At 36.6% G+C, this 17,606-nt stretch overlaps 1 protein-coding gene across 2 annotated transcripts in view; it reads left to right on the plus strand.

Moving 5' to 3' along the window:
- The first annotated feature begins 16,221 nt into the window (after nt 1–16,221).
- Nucleotides 16,222–17,606, plus strand: part of LOC145680377 (18S rRNA aminocarboxypropyltransferase) — a 35,144-nt gene continuing 33,759 nt past the window's right edge. The window contains exon 1 of one of the 2 annotated variants that reach the window (XM_081750807.1): nt 16,222–16,374. The gene's annotated coding sequence lies outside the window, so the exon portion shown is untranslated. Of the gene's footprint in view, nt 16,459–17,606 lie in introns of both variants that reach the window. The other variant, XM_081750806.1, reaches the window with a different exon arrangement.

The raw sequence follows: 17,606 nt of genomic DNA on the forward strand, positions 1-17,606 counted from the left end.
CCACTCCAGTACATGGAATAATGTTTAATGCTATTTTGTTTCATTATCTTCTGAAACTCTGAATTATAAATTTCTCGACCTCTGTCAGTTTGTAAAAAATTAAGGCCTTTGTTTACTTTTCTCAGAACTGTTGTAAATGCTTGTGTAATTTTTTCCCAATTTTATTTTTCACAGGAATAGCCCAAGCATATTTAGAGAATGTATCTATCACAGTTAATAAATATTTGAAATTTCGATTACTTTTTCCTAGACCTTTTAATTTTCCACTATTCATTTCAACTAAATCAGCTTGCCAAAGATCATGAATTCCTTTAGTTATAACGGGGATGCGAGGATAATGACGTCTTGCAGGTTTATGTAATTCACATACTATTTGTTCTCTTATTGATGGAGACATCTTTTTTCTTATTGTTACTTTATTTAATATATATTTTATTAATACCTTTTACGAGTTAATGCTGGGGGACAAATTTTACATATTATGATTATTATATCTCCAAGGAAGTGTATGTATTTTATATTTAAACATAATCGTGAGGATGCCCGTTTATTTACCTGATTCCCTGTAATCGTATGATATTTTGAATGAGATTTAAGTTGAGTTTTTCAATAACTTCATTATAAAAAGAGGCAACTTTTATAGGCATCAAACGTAAGTTCATTTTAACATTTCCTTTACATTTTTTTTAATTTCTTCATGCTTACACGTTTTTATTACATAATTTTTTGCTCTTAAATATATTGTTTCCATGATGCACCCCCCCCCCCAATTGTCTATCCGTAGGTGTTCTTCCATGAAAAAAATCTTCTTTTCGATTAATTTTTACACCCCCTCAAACATATTTATATTTATATAGATTTTCACCCCCCCAAGATTTCAATGACGCAGTTTGCGTCATAGCTCCCCTCTGAGGGCACCCCTGCTCCAACATACAATATAACCAAAGCTACACGGAATGTGTTCTTGAATTTGTGTTGTGTTGGATCCAATATGTTTATTTATAGGTTTGTTAAACTTTCAAAATCGGCTACAATTACGACATCGGTTTGTAATAACAATTATAGTTTTCTAAGTTTTAAAACATCCCCTTGTTTGGGCATGTTAATTTCTGTTGCAGTGTGTTCTTTTATAATTTCTCATGTTCCTCTAATGTTGATTTATTATAAAAGTATGATAAACGCCGTCTACAAATAAATTTTTAACGAGTACCTAACTGATGTCTAACTAAACCGTTTAAATTTTTAATGAGACAGTAATGGAAGTTTATAACAAATCAATATATTTACTTACAGATCTGTTTTCGCTTATATATAGAGGAAAATTTGTTTCGTTCTCATAATCAATGCCGTATATGTTAATAGAAATTGGTTCATTAATAAATTATATATATATATATATATATATATATATATATATATATATATATATATATATATATATATATATATATATATTCAAATTTCTTTATGCTTATTAGTTCAACAGAAAAATATATCATTTTATTCAAATAAAGGTAGTAAAGTATTAATATATTGTATATAATTATTTACATGGAGTGGATGATCTTTCGCGCGGTGTACTGCTGAGAGAATACAATACATAAAACATCTATTACCGGTATTTTGAATATTTAAAATGCATTTTTAGATAAAATCCATTGAGGTAGTTTTATATACGATGAAGCAGCTGATGGATCGAAATTGCTTATTTTAATTTGTAATTCATGATTAGGTTCTGCACATAAAGACCAGCCTGATTTTCTAATTGCTCTGTTTTCTTGTTCAACTAAAATTTTATTACATATTTTTTCAATATATCATTCAAATCAGTAGTAGCAAAAATAATTTCGTTTCCACTGTTAACGTAAAATCGACACGTTTCTAAATCTACTGGTTTTTCAAAAGTTGTAACCAGAGAAAAATTTGCTTTAAAAGATATTCCTCTTTTAATAATTTGAAAAATTCCTTTTTCTTCCTTTTAAAAAGCAGTCTATCTTCGTTAGATATACTTGATTTAAATATAAAACGTTTTAAATTACCATTATAAACAATTTGTTCTGGTATAATTTGATTATCAATTTTACATATTTTTGCGTAATTTGTTGCAATTTTTATACTTTGAAAATAACACTTCTTTTCTGACTACAAAGTCACTATTGTTACTATTAAATAATAATTGCTTATTTAATTCTTAACAATCTAATTTAAATTTAATAAATATAATACACTTGTGGATTTAACTATAAGTAATAACACCACTTCTTCTAATTATGTCAGCAAACTGTTATCTTTGAAACCTGTAAAAAATGAAAAACTTAATTAATACCGTTCGTACATATGAATATTTTCTAAAAATACAATAAATATAAACTATAAAAGCTAGGTCAAAACAAATATCATATTCGTAATCACCATGACCGAAAACCTATGTATACCTAGTTTCATGCAAATCGTCCATAATTGACATAAAAGGGCGTATCCCACACAAACTATAAACACTAGATCAAAATAGTTATCATATTCGTATTCAGCATGGCTGGAAACCTATGCATACCGAGTTTCATGCAAATCGTTCAAAATTGACATAAAAGTGCGTATTTGCCACAAAGCACAGTATATAACTTACGTAAAAAATTTATTTTTCTTCTTTTTCTTCTATTGCTGCTGCTACAGATGTTATAGGATGTTATAAGATAAAGGAAGGATGTTATAAAATAGAGGATCTGTCCATACCTATCTTCATCATATGAACTGAATGAAGCCCAAAAAAAAAAAACACCCGAGAATCGTCTGAGCCGGCACTTCTGATTGGCTACTCTCGTTTCCGCCATGATTGTTGGCTCGAAACATTGCGATCTTATTGGCGCGGAGTGGGCAGACTAGGTGTGGCGAAACTGTGACGTGTGGCTTCACGATTTTGTTGTATAGGTAGATCCTCTGTTTTATAAAATCTTTAGTTAATTCTTCTTCTTCTTTTTTCTGTCACTACTAATTCTTCTTCTGCGACTGGTGCTACGACCCGCTCGGGAGAGTAATACTCCCGGAAGTACGTTTTTTCCGCGCGCTACTCTAGACAGCTGTTTTACGCGCTATCCTAGCCGGTTGTTTTAAGTTGGTCACAAAATTTATATCATGAAGTACAAGGGGAACAAAATGACCCTATATCATGGAGCACAAGGGCATAAGTACTACAACTACTTATCTGCATAAAAATAAATAAATCACTTTTTTAAGTATTATTTTAATTTAATGTGTTATAAAAATGTAAAAAAAAACTTTCTTCGGGCGGGGTTTGAACTCGCGCCAATAGAGGATTTTATTACTAGCGTATAGCGCTAGCCCACTCGGCCACTGAGGCCGATAACAGCAAGCGTTTGTTGTCTGCTATTTGAATGTAACGTGGCAAGAAGTGGATAACGCCAACCAATCAGAAATGTGTTTCTCGTTTCTACTTCCGGGAGCATTACTCTCCCGAGCTAGTCCTCTGGTGCTACAACTAAAAAATTTTCTTCTTTTTCTCATGTCAGTTCTTCTTCTACTGCTGCTGCTACTCCGCTCCCGCTGGGCTTGGACTCAGCGGATTTTTTTTTTTGTAAGTGACTAGCCTGTCTGGCTAGAACCCTGTTAGAGGGTTATACCCTCTCTTAGGGAACTGAAGTATGGAAATAGTAGCTGTGTGTGACTTTGTGAGGGTCTCAGAGTTCTGTACTAAAGCTTATTATAACTATCAAAGATTTAATGACCTTTGCGGGCTTTAACATCAGGTAGGGAAAGGGTGGCAGTTGTGGATGGATTTATTGTGCAACATAGGATGGAAAGATGAGCGGAAGATGTTCATGAATTTGATAGTCAGCAAGTAACTCCAGGTCTAGTGCATCAGGAGGTAGTGTGTAATTTTTTTTTTTTTTACAATGCAAGAACCCGTAGAAGGGAATACCTTCTCTTGGGAGTGGAGTTATGCGTAAGGGGGAACAAAGGATAAGTTGGATGGACAAAGAGGTTTAATTTCATTTATTTATTTATTGTTTTTATTCATTCATAATTGGGATTTTTATTCATCAATTGATCAGGAATCGTTATTTATTGTACGTACAATATCTATCGAAATGTATGTGTGATGAGATGAAAGATGAGGTGCAAGTTAGACGCCACAACACAGTGATATTGTTAGTTCGACAGGTGAAGGGTTATCTTCTTGTGTCGGGACGACTCGACACATGATGAGAGACATAATGATGCCCTTGTTAGTGCGAATTAAAGTGCAAAAGATGGATAAATGTTTAGTGATAAGTCTGGTGGTTGATATGCTAATAGAAATTCGTCTATTTGTTCGTCAGGATGTGTGAGAAGGTACAGTGTAACTAAGTGCTGAAGTGGTGTAGATTGTAGACGGGGTGGAACATCTTGATCTGCATCGATGCGTATACAACTGCGAAGGATGGGATGGGTCCAACGGGTAGTGATGTACCTGGTACGCAGTTTTTCTAGATGAAGAAGAAGATGTGGAAATGGAATACGCTCATAGAGTAGCCGGGTAGGGCTAGGCAGTTTGATACGATATGCAAGGCGTAGTGCATGTCTTTCAATGATCTAGAGGCGAGTGTAGAATTTGTTACTGGCATTAAGCCATGCGATGTGTCCATGGAGTATGGATGGTCGCAAGAAGACTTTGTAAGTGTTTAACACAGTCTCTTGATGAAGGCCCCAGGAAGTTCCGACTAATCTCTTCAAAAGGTTTAGTTTATTTTGCGCTAGACTTATAAGATGCTGAAGGTGTCCACGCCATGAAAGATGGTCATCAAAGATAACACCCAAATATCTCGCTGTACGGGTGACGGAAATGCGTGTGCCAGCTATAGTAGGATGTAAGAGAGATCTATTGCGTCGGACCCTACTGGTACGTCCTGATGGTATGATGACAAGTGCCTGTGTTTTAGTGGAGTTGATTCGGAGTCGCCAAGTATCACACCAGTCACAGAACTTATTTATTGCCTCTTGAAGTATACTATTGATATGCTGAATAGATTTTCCACAGGCAAGATAAGCAGTATCATCTGCAAAGGTAAAGGTGTAGATAGGATCAGGAGGAACAGGTAAATCTCGAACATATAGTATATATAGCAGTGGAGATAAAGCTGACCCTTGGGGTACACCACTAAGCGGAAAAATAGGAAATGATAAAGATGAATTAATGCAGACATATGCTATGCGATTGGTGAGGTAGTGATAAATTAGTCTGATATATGCGAATGGTAATCGTAGAAGATGAAGTTTGTAAAGTAACCCATCGTGCCAAACTGAATCGAAAGCCTTCTCTAAGTCAAATAATAATAAACAGGAAGGTTGGATGCTATTGAAGTGGTTGGTAAGAATAGTGGTAAGTTTGAGTAGATTATCATTGAGACTGTATTTAGGACGAAAACCAGTTTGGTGTAGAGGAATTTGATTATGGAAGAAGTGAGTATGTAGACGCCGAACTAAGATGCGTTCGAGGATCTTTCCCAGTGTAGACGTGAGTTGTATTGGACGGTATGACTCTGCCTTGGTGTTATCTTTATGCGGTTTCAGAAACATTAAGACTTTTGAAGTTTTCCAGGAAGCCGGATAATCACCTGTTCGAAGTATAAGGTTATAAATAGCGGATAGTAGTAGCAGAACCACCAGTGGAGCCTCTTTGATATGGCGGTAAGTGACACCGTCAAACCCTGGAGCTGTATTCTTCTTATTGGCTAAGACTGCGGTAATCTCCAAAGGTGTAATTGGACGAGTAAGAGGATTATTCGAGTCTAACTCGTGACTAGAACTAATACGAAGTTGTGATTGATGCGGATCTGTTACGTTGCTTATTCTAGTGCGTAAACGTTCAGGAGTATAGGTGATGAGTGATGGCGTAAAAATGCTTTGAAGTGATTGAGCAAACACATTAGCCTTCTCTGTATCAGTTTGTACTGAGGTCTGGTTGACGATGAGAGGGTAAGAGAGAGAAGAGCGTGTCCCACAGAGTCTATGAAAGGCATTCCAGAATTTGGTAGGATTATGTTCTTGATCAAGATGGTTAACTGTTTGGATCCACTTGCGTCTTTTATATGCGATGATATAATTATGAACTTGCCGTAAATATTGGCGCTGTAGTTGTAAAAGCCCTGGATCACGTGTGCGAAGATATTCATGGTATGCTTGCCGTGCAAGAGCAACTAGTGTGCGATATTGAGGAGGAAGTGCGGGTCGAACATAATTAGATTTAATCGTGGGTATATGTTGATGGCTACTATGTTGTATAGCAGTAGTAAGTCTTTCAAGCGTGTTATGTAAGTCAGAGTGATGTACTGGAGTAGGCACGTTAGATAAGGTAGTAGTCAAATCTTCTCGATATTTGCTCCAGTCGGCACGGTCATAACAGAGAACGGTACGTGGTGGAGTGTCAGGGGCTTGACGGTGGTTTGGAAAATGTAATGTCAATTTAACTGGGTCATGGTCACTACCGATGGAAGATAGAACATGACAATTTACGAATGGTTGTAATGTAGAGGAAACAATGACTGCGTCAGGTGTTGTATTTGAGGAAGGTTGTCTTGGTAATGCGCATAGTTCGGCATTTGTGTGCAGCATAAGAAATTGATAGAAGTTCCGTCGTTGCGTAAGAGTGCGACTGGATAGATTGAGATCAGTCATAATAATATAATGACGAAACGAGGTGTCCATGTATTGGAAGAATGTCAATGGAATTTGAACATTGGGTCTAACATATATAGTAGCAAAGGCAATAGTACGTGAAGGAAAATAGATCAGAGTGATGTTGTGTTCCGGAAGAGGGGCCTGAAAGTGATGGGTGATCGTGCGTTGAGGTAGTCTGCTTCGAATTCCTATTAAAGTTCCGCCATTTGCTCGATCTCCAGGTGGGCCATCACAACGAGAAATATTATATGGCTGATAATGTACATGTTGGTGCGGCAAAAGATATGTTTCGTTCAAGGCAAAGGCGTGTATATTTTCTTCCAACAGTAGAGTGTGGAGTAGTACCTTGCGAGTGTTGAAGGAACGAATGTTCAAAAACAGAAATGATAAATCCATGATGATATGTATAATTTTAGACAGGTGTTGAAACGGGATGGAGTTGAAAGTGAACATGTTGACCAGAATATGTAGCATAAAGTTGAATGTTGTATAGTTGCTTAGTTGTAAGTATGACTTGGTTAAGAATATGAGTACGCAGAAAGGGATGAATGTTTTGGGTTGTTACTGTAAAGAAACGTATCATATCTTCAATTGTAACAGGGTGAGTTAATGAGTTATTTGGTGGCGTTGGACGATCAGACGTTCTGATTGGTACAGTAAGCTCTGGTTGAGTAGGATCAACTGAAGGTTTGGCCTTACACTTTGAACTGTAAGTAGGATGTTGTGCAGAGCATGTGTTGCACTTGGGATTGGTATTTCCATTGGGACAGTCCCGAGTAGCATGGGCTTGTGTGCAGTAGCCACAAATCAAAGAGTTTTTACAATCTTTGGTCAAATGCTGATTTTATGTTTGGCACCGTTCACAACGTATAGGCTGTGGTGCAGGAGTTTTTGAAGGTTCAACCTTGTGTCTTCGTCTGTAAATGTACGCTCCTGTAAGAAGCAGGTGATCGACAACAGATTGTTCAGGAGTTAATACACGTACTAGGTAGGTGGGTCCCCTGTCATTCCGGATTCGAATACATTTATGGACTTGAACTTGTTCCGCTTTGAGTTATTCCTCGATTTCAGTGTCTGTATATTCAGGGTCAACGCCCTTGATGACTACTGATAGCATAGGAGGCTTTCGAGGAGGCGGAGGTTGTTTGTTTTGTCTTGGTTGGAGTTGCGTTATAGTGGCGTCTTTGCCAAAAATTTCAAAAGTTGCTTTGTTCCTGACATGGCGATGGAAATCTGGGTTAAAGAATTTCAAAATAACTCCATTATTTCGGAAGATAATCTCACTGATTTCTACACGTGGAACATATTTTATAAGTTGCTGGAAGATGTGTTTTGGAGTCTTGAATTTAGTGTCGAAATTAGTTAGCAGAAAGTTATAAAGAGTTGGCTGTTGAGGATTGACAGAGGCAGACGGAGTAGCAGAAGTTTCTGTTGCAGTGTAATCCATAGATGTGTTATGAAGATCAGTTTCAGATGGAATTCGTACTGGTGAGCGTGAGCGAGAACGTGTAGTTTTAGGAGTAGCAGTCTCTTTGGTACTAGATGTTCTAGATCGTTTTGGTGAGCGAGAACGAGATGGAGGTGAAGAGACATTTTTGGCAGATTTAGCAGAAGTAGATGAACGTTGAGATACTGTCCGAGGAAGTCCGTTATGCATGGCCTAAGTCGTATGCAAAGTTCGAGATCCAAAAAGAGCAACCTGTGTCGCAAAGCGACAAGAAGTTTGTCAGAGTATAAAAACAATGACATTCAAAATCGTAACTTAATACCCTCCAGAAGATGAAAACCTTCTGTCAGACTCCTAAGTAGGGTATCTGTACTGGTCTCACAAGTACGTTTGCTATACTTGATCACAGCATAGTACAGTAACTGCTACAAGAGGAGCTAGGTTCGACGAAAGATCCAATTTTTTATGTTTTTTTTGTCCCAATGCTGGCGATCAGCCAGCAACCGTGAGAAGGTTGCGCCTTCTGTGCGGTACTAGATTTAAACGTATTATTGGAGGTCTATATTTTCGATGGGCTAAGGGATGTTCGGAGAGCTGGAGTAGAAGTGTCTAGTTTGATTGCATTAATAGGGATTTCGGCTGTATAGTATTGGTTTACTGTTGCATTTGTATCCTTTATCTGTAACTGGAGAGAAGAGAATGAAGAATGAAAATGGAAAAAATGAAGTGCAGTGTAACGACACAACACATAGGTGATGATTAGTGTGACAAGTGAGATCTATCTTCTGTCCAGAGGCGTCTCTGGACGTAATGAAGACAAAATGGATTTCCTGTTAAGACATGAGGTTCTTACTGTGCAGTAAATGATGGTGCTATGTATGGAGGAACTATGAATGTTGAAAATGCTGCAACTGCGTCCAAATCCGGATGATCAGGAGGGAGTGTATATCGGTAAAGTGCGAACAGAAGGGATAAAGGCGTTTCCAATAGCTTGCGAGGTGGATTGTATGGAATGTCTGCTTGCATGGTTGCTAGAAGTAATGGATGTCGGGACTCAAATCTGCTAGTAATATACTTCGATCGCAAAGCTTCAATGTGAAATAGAAGGTGTGGAAAAGGCAGGACTTCATAAAGCTCTTGAGTAGGACTCGGGAGCTTTATTCTATAGGCTAGTAGTATGGCATGGCGTTCAAGTATCTTCAGTTTTTCATAATGGGGTTGGAGGGCGGATATCCATGCTGTGAAGCCATATGTCAGGACTGGTCGTAGGAATACTTTGTAGGTATTAAGAACAGTATTAGCTCGTAGTCCCCATGTAGTACCTGTGAGACGTTTGAGAAGATTAAGCCTATTATATGCTTTCTGTATTACATTCTGAAGGTGAGGGCGCCAAGTTAGGTGTTGATCAAAAATAATTCCCAGATATGTGACATGTTTAGTTGGATGAACCCGCGTGTTATGTACTTGGATGTTAAGTAGCGAAGGATTTCGGTGTACACGAGATCGGCGTTTTGGCGGGAGAAAGACTATAGCTTGGGTTTTATCTGGGTTGAGTTTCAAACGCCATTTCGTACACCAGGTGAGAAAGCTTTGAATTGCTGCATTAATTTCAGTACTGATGCGATGGATTGTTCGGCCCAATGTAAGAAATGCAGTATCATCTGCATATTGAAAAATGTGTGTGTTAGGTGGCAACGGCGGCATATCGGCTACATATAGAAGATAAAGCAAAGGTGATAAGGCAGACCCTTGTGGTACTCCAGAGAAAATAAATATGGGGTGTGAGAGAGTGTCATTAAGAGCGACATATGCAATACGGTTGTGAAGAAAATTATAGATAAATCTGATGTATGATATGGGAAGTGTCAGACGGATAAGTTTATATATGAGAGCTGCATGCCATACCTTATCGAATGCCTTTTCCAGGTCGAAGAGCACTAGACAAGATGGAAACTGTGTATTAAACTGGTTGGTAATAATATTAGACAGCCGAAGTAACTGATCATTGATACTAAAACCGGGGCGGAAGCCAGCCTGATGTAAAGGGATGATGTTACGTTCTGAATTTTTTATGTTTATTAAGGGTCTCATATAACTATTTGTACAAAAATTATATGCGAGAGGTAATTATTTAAAATTATTTTATTAATTTCCTTTGCAATTTAATAAACTATAATTAAAAACTTAAACATATTTTTTATAAATAATTTAACAATACATTTAAAACAATACCACGATCACTATAAATACAATAATCTGTTACTTAAATATTGATACAAAAAAGATGCCTTACTCTTTTACAAAAAGTCAAAATAAAAAATAGCGACTTCAATGATGTCAGGTAAAAAGTTTATTATTATACCTGGTATAATAATAACGAATAAATATTGATACAAAAAAGATACCTTACTCTTTTACAAAAAGTCAAAATAAAAAATAGCGACTTCAATGATGTCAGGTAAAAAGTTTATTATTATACCTGGTATAATAATAACGAATAATATAACGAATGCTGTCATTTGAAAAAAAAAGTTTACTATATCTGGTCAAATCTCTGCTATTTTAAATAGGGTTGGAAAATGTGCTCATAGTCTTATATCAATTAGCTCTGTTATGTTACGTAGTTGTGTTCGTAGTCTCTGTGTAACTTTTACTGTGTTAAAAAGTAGTCATAACAGAGAACGAGTATACCCCTGTTATCTTAGTAGTCTTTACTAATTATGTTACATAGGAGTGCTAAGGTGAAATCGGGATTTTCCCGTTCTGTATACTCAGTGATTATATGCAAATAGGGATTTCCCTGTTCTATACACCCAAAACAGTTCAGTTTATTTAATGAATCAACCTGAACGATGTTTTTTTTTTTTCTTCAAGGATATTGCTTGCCTGATTTGCCACTAAGTTCAGTTTCGCTAAGTTTCATGAGAGATGTGATAAAGATTAATCATAAGTAATAACGTTTCACAAAAGATGGGATAATAAAATAGGTTGTTTTCTGTATTGGTTATATTTCTTGATCTCTGTTAACTCTGCTGTTGTTCATTGATCGGCACGTGATGAAAAATGTGCTCTAACCTTTTATGATTTCAAAATGGCGGATGAATTAGTGTTTGTAATCTGTGCTATGTTAATTAGGGGTCGAAAATATGTTCAATTTATTAAGTAATTTCTGTTATGTTAAAATAGGAGTTTGAAAATGTGCTCATAGTCTTATATTAGTTCTGCTATGTTACATAGTTGTGTTCATAGTCTCTGTGTAATTTTTGCTATGTTAAAAAAGTAGTCATAAAAGAGAACGAGTATACCCCAAAAAGGGGTCATAAAAGGGAACAAATACACCCCTAAAAAGGGTTCATAAAAAAGATGAGTCCTTGCTATCAGGCGAGACCTGTATTGAGCAAGTATGGCCCAGATCGATCATTTTTCTACTACTTGGTTGCTAGGCCCAAATAGAGGCCGAATATTGTTTACTCACAAAATAAGTACAGCGAAGACGCTGATGGAAGAAGACTTAACTCGAGAGATACCGCGAGCGTAGCAAGCGGGAAAAAATAGCATGGATCTGAAGTCAATGAATTAATTGCCACATTTTAGTATTAAAGAGGAATATTTGATCGCCCCCTGAGCCTGGGGGCCCCGGATTCTGGGCTCCATTCGCTCCACTCTTGATCTTCTACTGCACAATACTACCATAATAGCATGGAGCATCTTTTGTTTATTATTCTATTAAGGACGTATTACTTTGGTCTCGTCCGGGGCACTCTGAAATTTGCGGGGGCAGTGCTCCCAAAAAACATTTTTGGCCTTATCCGCAGTGGCGTATTTACGATTTTGTTTCGGCGGGGGCTTTGCGTGGAAATGTGAAAATACTGAAAGATATTTCATTTACTTTACTATAGTAAGATTTCGGGGGGCTTAAGCCCGGAAGCCCCCCTTAAATACGCCACTGCTTATCCGTAATAACTATCAGCTAATATGCGAATCGCAACACAAAATAAGTAAAAACAATTTTCCGATTATCCTAAATTTTGTGCTCTGCAGATCGTAATAATGAGTCCTTTTAGGTTTATGAAGTAGGCATGTGTTCTTATTCAGTTGTCATTAGACCTCGGGTGTAGAAGATGATAACCCATATATCAGGAAGATTTTAGTTCTGTAAATGAACTACAAGTTGTTCCTTATATATGCGTGAAATTCGCCAGAGTGCCATCACTGATGCCAAGCGGAGGGGAAAATGCAATAATGTGGGATTTTCTGACATCAATTTTTCGAATAGGGATAAAGGGAATTTTCGTCAAAATTGGCAGCATATATGGGATTTTTCATGTATTTATTTGATCGAAACTAAAAAAATTCTCTAAATAAGCGGAAAGTAGACTAATAACGCTCGAATAAACGAGAAATTAGTACTAATTGTCAAATTTTGTTGCTGGAAAGTGCATAATAGTGTGAAACAGATTTACAAGAACTTGTGAATCTCAAAGAATTGTACTCTGGAATTTTAAAGGAAAATCATGAACGGAGAAAAGTAAATTGCCATACAACAAACGATCAATTTCTTAAAACGTCCCACACGAAAAAGCTGGAGAATGAAGTTTGTTTGGGTTTACTAAATTCAGTAAAATATTATGGCACAAAAGCGCGATGGAAATATTAAATTATAAGAAAATATATTTGTTTTCATCAACAATTTCAAAGTCTATTTCAGGCCCGTATCGACGGAGGTCTAGGGGAGCCGCCCCCCCCTAAATTTTTACTGCACCCTAAAATTTTTACGATAAGCTTGCAAATGAACTATAATATGGTGTGATCTGCCCCCTAACTTCTACCGCCCCCCCCCCTACATTTTTGTACTGGCTACCGGCCTGGTCTCTTTTAACTAAGGAAAATGTTGTTATTAGTTTAGAAAATCGAAATTTTACAAATAATTTACTCAAATATTGAAGAAAGTGATATATACACAGTGCTGTAGTCGTAAAATTTTCAGAGGGGTATACGCTGCTTTGTGATCAAATTGTGATCTATGATTATCACAAAAGACATAGAAGGCATTTTTTTTTTTATGAAAACGCATGTATTAATTCAATTAAAAGATAAAGGATATATTACTGGTTTATAATCTAAAAGCACTCCATGCCATCTTGATGACACTTCTTACCTAAATCACCATTTCCAATAACTCTGACCCGTGATTAGTACTAGGGATGGCCAGATCCGGATATTTTTGGATCCGGATCCACTTGGGTCCGGATATCCGGACACTGGATCCGGATCCGAAATTTCGGATCTTTGATCCGGATTCGAAATTTCAGATCTTGGATCCGGATCTGAAATTTCGGATATTGAATCCGGATCCGAAATTCTGTGTCAGAAAATTCGGGTGTTCCGAATCAGGAAAGTTTTCGAAATTATTGACAAAGAGATTTTCAATCCTATGCTTAAAATGAGATTTTAAGACACTTGTGGTATGTGATCGTATGACAGCCTTGCGTTCTCTTCATTCTGTTGATATTCGGTTTTAGTGCCTTAATATGTCACAATTAATCCAAATTTGATTCATTAAAACTGTCGACTTTGGTGAGAGCAATCTCAGTGTCAGATTCGATTCTAGTGGAAATACTCGATCGAGAAGGTAGTAAATCTTTTTGATGCGGTGGTCCTGATGGAAATTTGTCCTTTGTTTTCTGTAACACTAGTCAAATTCTGGGATGAAACCTTAGTCGCCAACCCAAACTTCTTCATTAGGCTCAGGCTGCTTTCTTTCCTAATTCTTTCTGAGTTATTGTGGTTACTGAATGAGGCCATTTCCTAATCGTGATGGGCTAGGCCATAGCTAATAGAACAGCCCGTAAAATATAGATCAAATCAAATTAAGGAGCAACTTCCTTTTCTTTCTCTTGATGAGCTTTTTTTTCTTTCTTTCTTCAACAATACGTTTCTCTGTGACCGTGCCACCCCAGTTAGTGTTAAGAATTGTAATAGAGATAGTTCTAAATATCAATTAATGTATCAAAATTAATGTGTTAATGTAGCTGTGTGTGTATACAAAATACCATATGCAGCCTCGAGCAGTAACACGTATCTTTATAATTATTATACCACTACTATTAAGTCTGCATAGGTTGTATAAGGAGCTATATCATTCACGCAAACACATAGGCGGATCCAGGGGGAGGGCGAAAAGTCGTTCGCCCCTATCCAGCGCCACCATTAACAGTGTACTTTAGTAGTAATTTGTGGCAATTTCAGATCATCTAAGTAATTTTTCACTGCTAGCATCCCCAACCGCCCCCTAAGAATCCATCCGCCCCTTCCAGGAGTCCGTTCTGGATTCGCCCCTGCGCAAACATAATATACAACTCATTCAAGAGTACATTTTGTTGGCTTTTTAAAATTTTTATTTTAAAGGATTGTCATTTATAGTGGCTACTTATGCAATTTTTTTCCATATGCATAGAAGCAATTTCCAGTCATTACGCAAATACCTTTATATACTTACTTGACTGCAGCTAGTTACGGGCTTCGCCACTAGACCCCGTTAATACGGCCTCGCACCACAAAAGCCTCTAATCATAATCAATTTTTAAAAAATGTTTGGGGAATCGCCCTTAGACCCTCTGATATCTCATTTGATCGGCCTACGGCCTCGCACCTCGTAAACCTACAACCATAACGAATCTCAGTTCAAATATCAAGTTGTATGTAATAACATTCTGGTGTCCCGAGATACACCGAATTTCAGTGCGAGTACGTGGGGGCTTTTCTCCTAGCCCACACAATTTGCTCGGTCTACGGCCTCGGACATCATACGCCTGCAAACATAACGAATTTTTGTTCAAATAAGTTTCATTTCTCTAACATTCCAGGATTCCGAGATATAAAAATCTTTTCTTCCGTCCCCTTTTCTTCCTTTCTAAGACATACATCAAAAAACGCTTAAGTAAATATCTAGTTATTTCAAATGAAAAGTCTAAATACTAAATTCCAAGCTCCTAACCTTCAGAGGTTCCCATATATCGACATGTTATTATAATAATTACAATCCCCACCCTTTTCCTTTCCATATCTTTTGTTTTCATTTTTACTAAAACATAAAAAAAAAACACTGAAACACGTGTCAAATTATTTACATTGAGAAATGCAAATACCAAATTTCAAGTCTCTAACCTTAAAGGATTGAATATATTAATAGAATAATTGTAATTCCCACTTAATTTTCTTCCCTTCTGGGCCATATATCAAAAAAGTTGAAAAATACGTATCTAATCATTTTAAGTGAGGAGTCCAAATACCAAATTCCATGTTTCTAACCCTTTAAGTTTCCGAGATATTGGTATATTATTATACTAATTGCAATAATTGCAATTTTCACCCCTCTGCCCCTTCTAATTTAAATATCAAAAAACACTTTAAAAAGTATAAAATTATTTCTAATGAGAAACCCAAATACCAAATTTGAAGTATCTAACGTCAAGGATTTCGGAGATATGGCCATTTTATTGAAATATTTCCCACCCCATTTCCCCCTTCCTCGTCGAATTTCCCAAAGTCCTTCCTTAGTGGTATCCTACGTCACAAATCCTATGTACTGTCCAAATTTCAAGTTTCTAGCTTAAGCGATTTGTCCTGTACGGTGATCTGTCACTCACTTACTGTCACTCAGAACTTTTTCCTTTTTATATAGAGAGATTTAAGATTTTATGGGAAAGCCACGGATTTTGTTCTAAGACCTACAGTGTCTTAGAGATGTAATAGCTTTGCGGTAAACTTTAAGCAATCAACTGACTGATCTGCATCGATATGTATTATGTAAAATACCGCTTATGATATTTATTTTGCTCGTAATAAAAAAAGATAGAAATTATGAAAATTCAAATACATCCATCATTTATGAATATTTTAGTTCTGGTTCTGAATCTAAGGCCTAAAATATTCAAAACAGGAGTCCGAACTTCGAAATTTCGGATCTGGATCCAGAAACTGGATAGCCGGAACCGGACCCAAGATCCGAAAATTCGGATCCGATCCAAGGATCCGGATCCGTCTGGCCATCCCTAATTAGTACCATACTAAACAATTTGACTAACATGTTTCCTGCAGTAGTCAGACTTTTAGTATGACTCTAATCATTCGTTAAAATGAACCTTCATATGGCCCGGTATGTTTATTTTATTTACCAATATTTTGAATACATAGGTTAGCAATACTACAGAGCCCGTTGACAGCTGAAGCAGAAATTGCGTTTAGCATATGTAAGTATATGGGCATGTTGAGTTTTAGTACCAAATATATCTGATTTCCGCAATTAAGTTCAGTTACACATCCTTTTGTTAAAGGTAATTTTGAATTAGAATATTTGGTTTATCTTTAGATAAAGAGGCTACATGTATAGATGAAGGTTAATGCTAATTGAAAATACAAAAACTAACGTGCTCACTTTAATCGTACAGTTACGATTTATCTGACGAACTATTCTTAATCAATACCGCAGGCTAAATTTAGGTACGCCACATTTTGTAAACTCTGTAAGTAAAATTGAACACAGTGCATAGAAAGACTTCTTTATAAGGAATACATTTCTACATGTGACTGATTTAAATGGTAATACTTTACAAATGCTATACTACAATTAAAATAAAGGATAAGTCTATATAAAAAGAGGCTGTAGTAAATAATACTAACCTAAACTAGCCTAACCTAACTTAAACTAACCACCTTTACCCTAAACTAACCGAATGTAAACAGAAATTACCAAAATAGTAACATTTTTTAGAGAAAAGAGCTGGACCCCTTCTGCTAAACATAGGCCATAATATTTTGTGCAGTTTTACTATATAAACCCATAGTATAAGTAGTAATAGTATTGGCAATAAGAACGTGTTAGAAGCCCTGCAGGGTTTCATTGGGCTCTGTACTTAACATAAAGTGGGCAAATTAATGATTTGCCCGGATTTTTCTGTACATTTTATAATCTATGGGTACGTATTGTGAAATTACACCTAATGTTTTCGGCATTTATTCCGAAGTTGGGCGTCCCTTACTTTTCGAGCATAATCTTCAAAACCTTCACTTCCTACATTCTTAACTGGCTTTAGGATTCCTTTCGTTACATCGTGAGGTAGGGGAGAGGTTAGGTTTAGTTTGCATTTACAATAGAGGTCAACAGAGGTGCCCTTGGACGTCCGAACAAAGTTTACTATTTCATTCACAGTATTGCCGAGCGAGTGTAGACGGATTAGAGCCCCGCAGGGCATGTTGTTATTAGTCTTCATTAAACTAATTAATATAGCTTTTTTTTTTATTATTATTTTACACTTACCTTAGTACTTCGGTTTGTACTGAAAACAATAACTTTCTCCACGTTTCTTGGCTGTCACCTGCTTTGTACACTTCGCACAATTTGTTCTTAGGTTCATTAATTCATGCTCTTCAGATAGTTTTGGAAGATTTTGCTCGTTATGAACGTATTGCTTCACGAAATTTA

Source organism: Thermobia domestica, chromosome 3 (assembly GCF_964235325.1).
Source record: "Thermobia domestica chromosome 3, izTheDome1.hap1.1, whole genome shotgun sequence".
Classification (NCBI taxonomy): Eukaryota; Metazoa; Arthropoda; class Insecta; order Zygentoma; family Lepismatidae; genus Thermobia; species Thermobia domestica.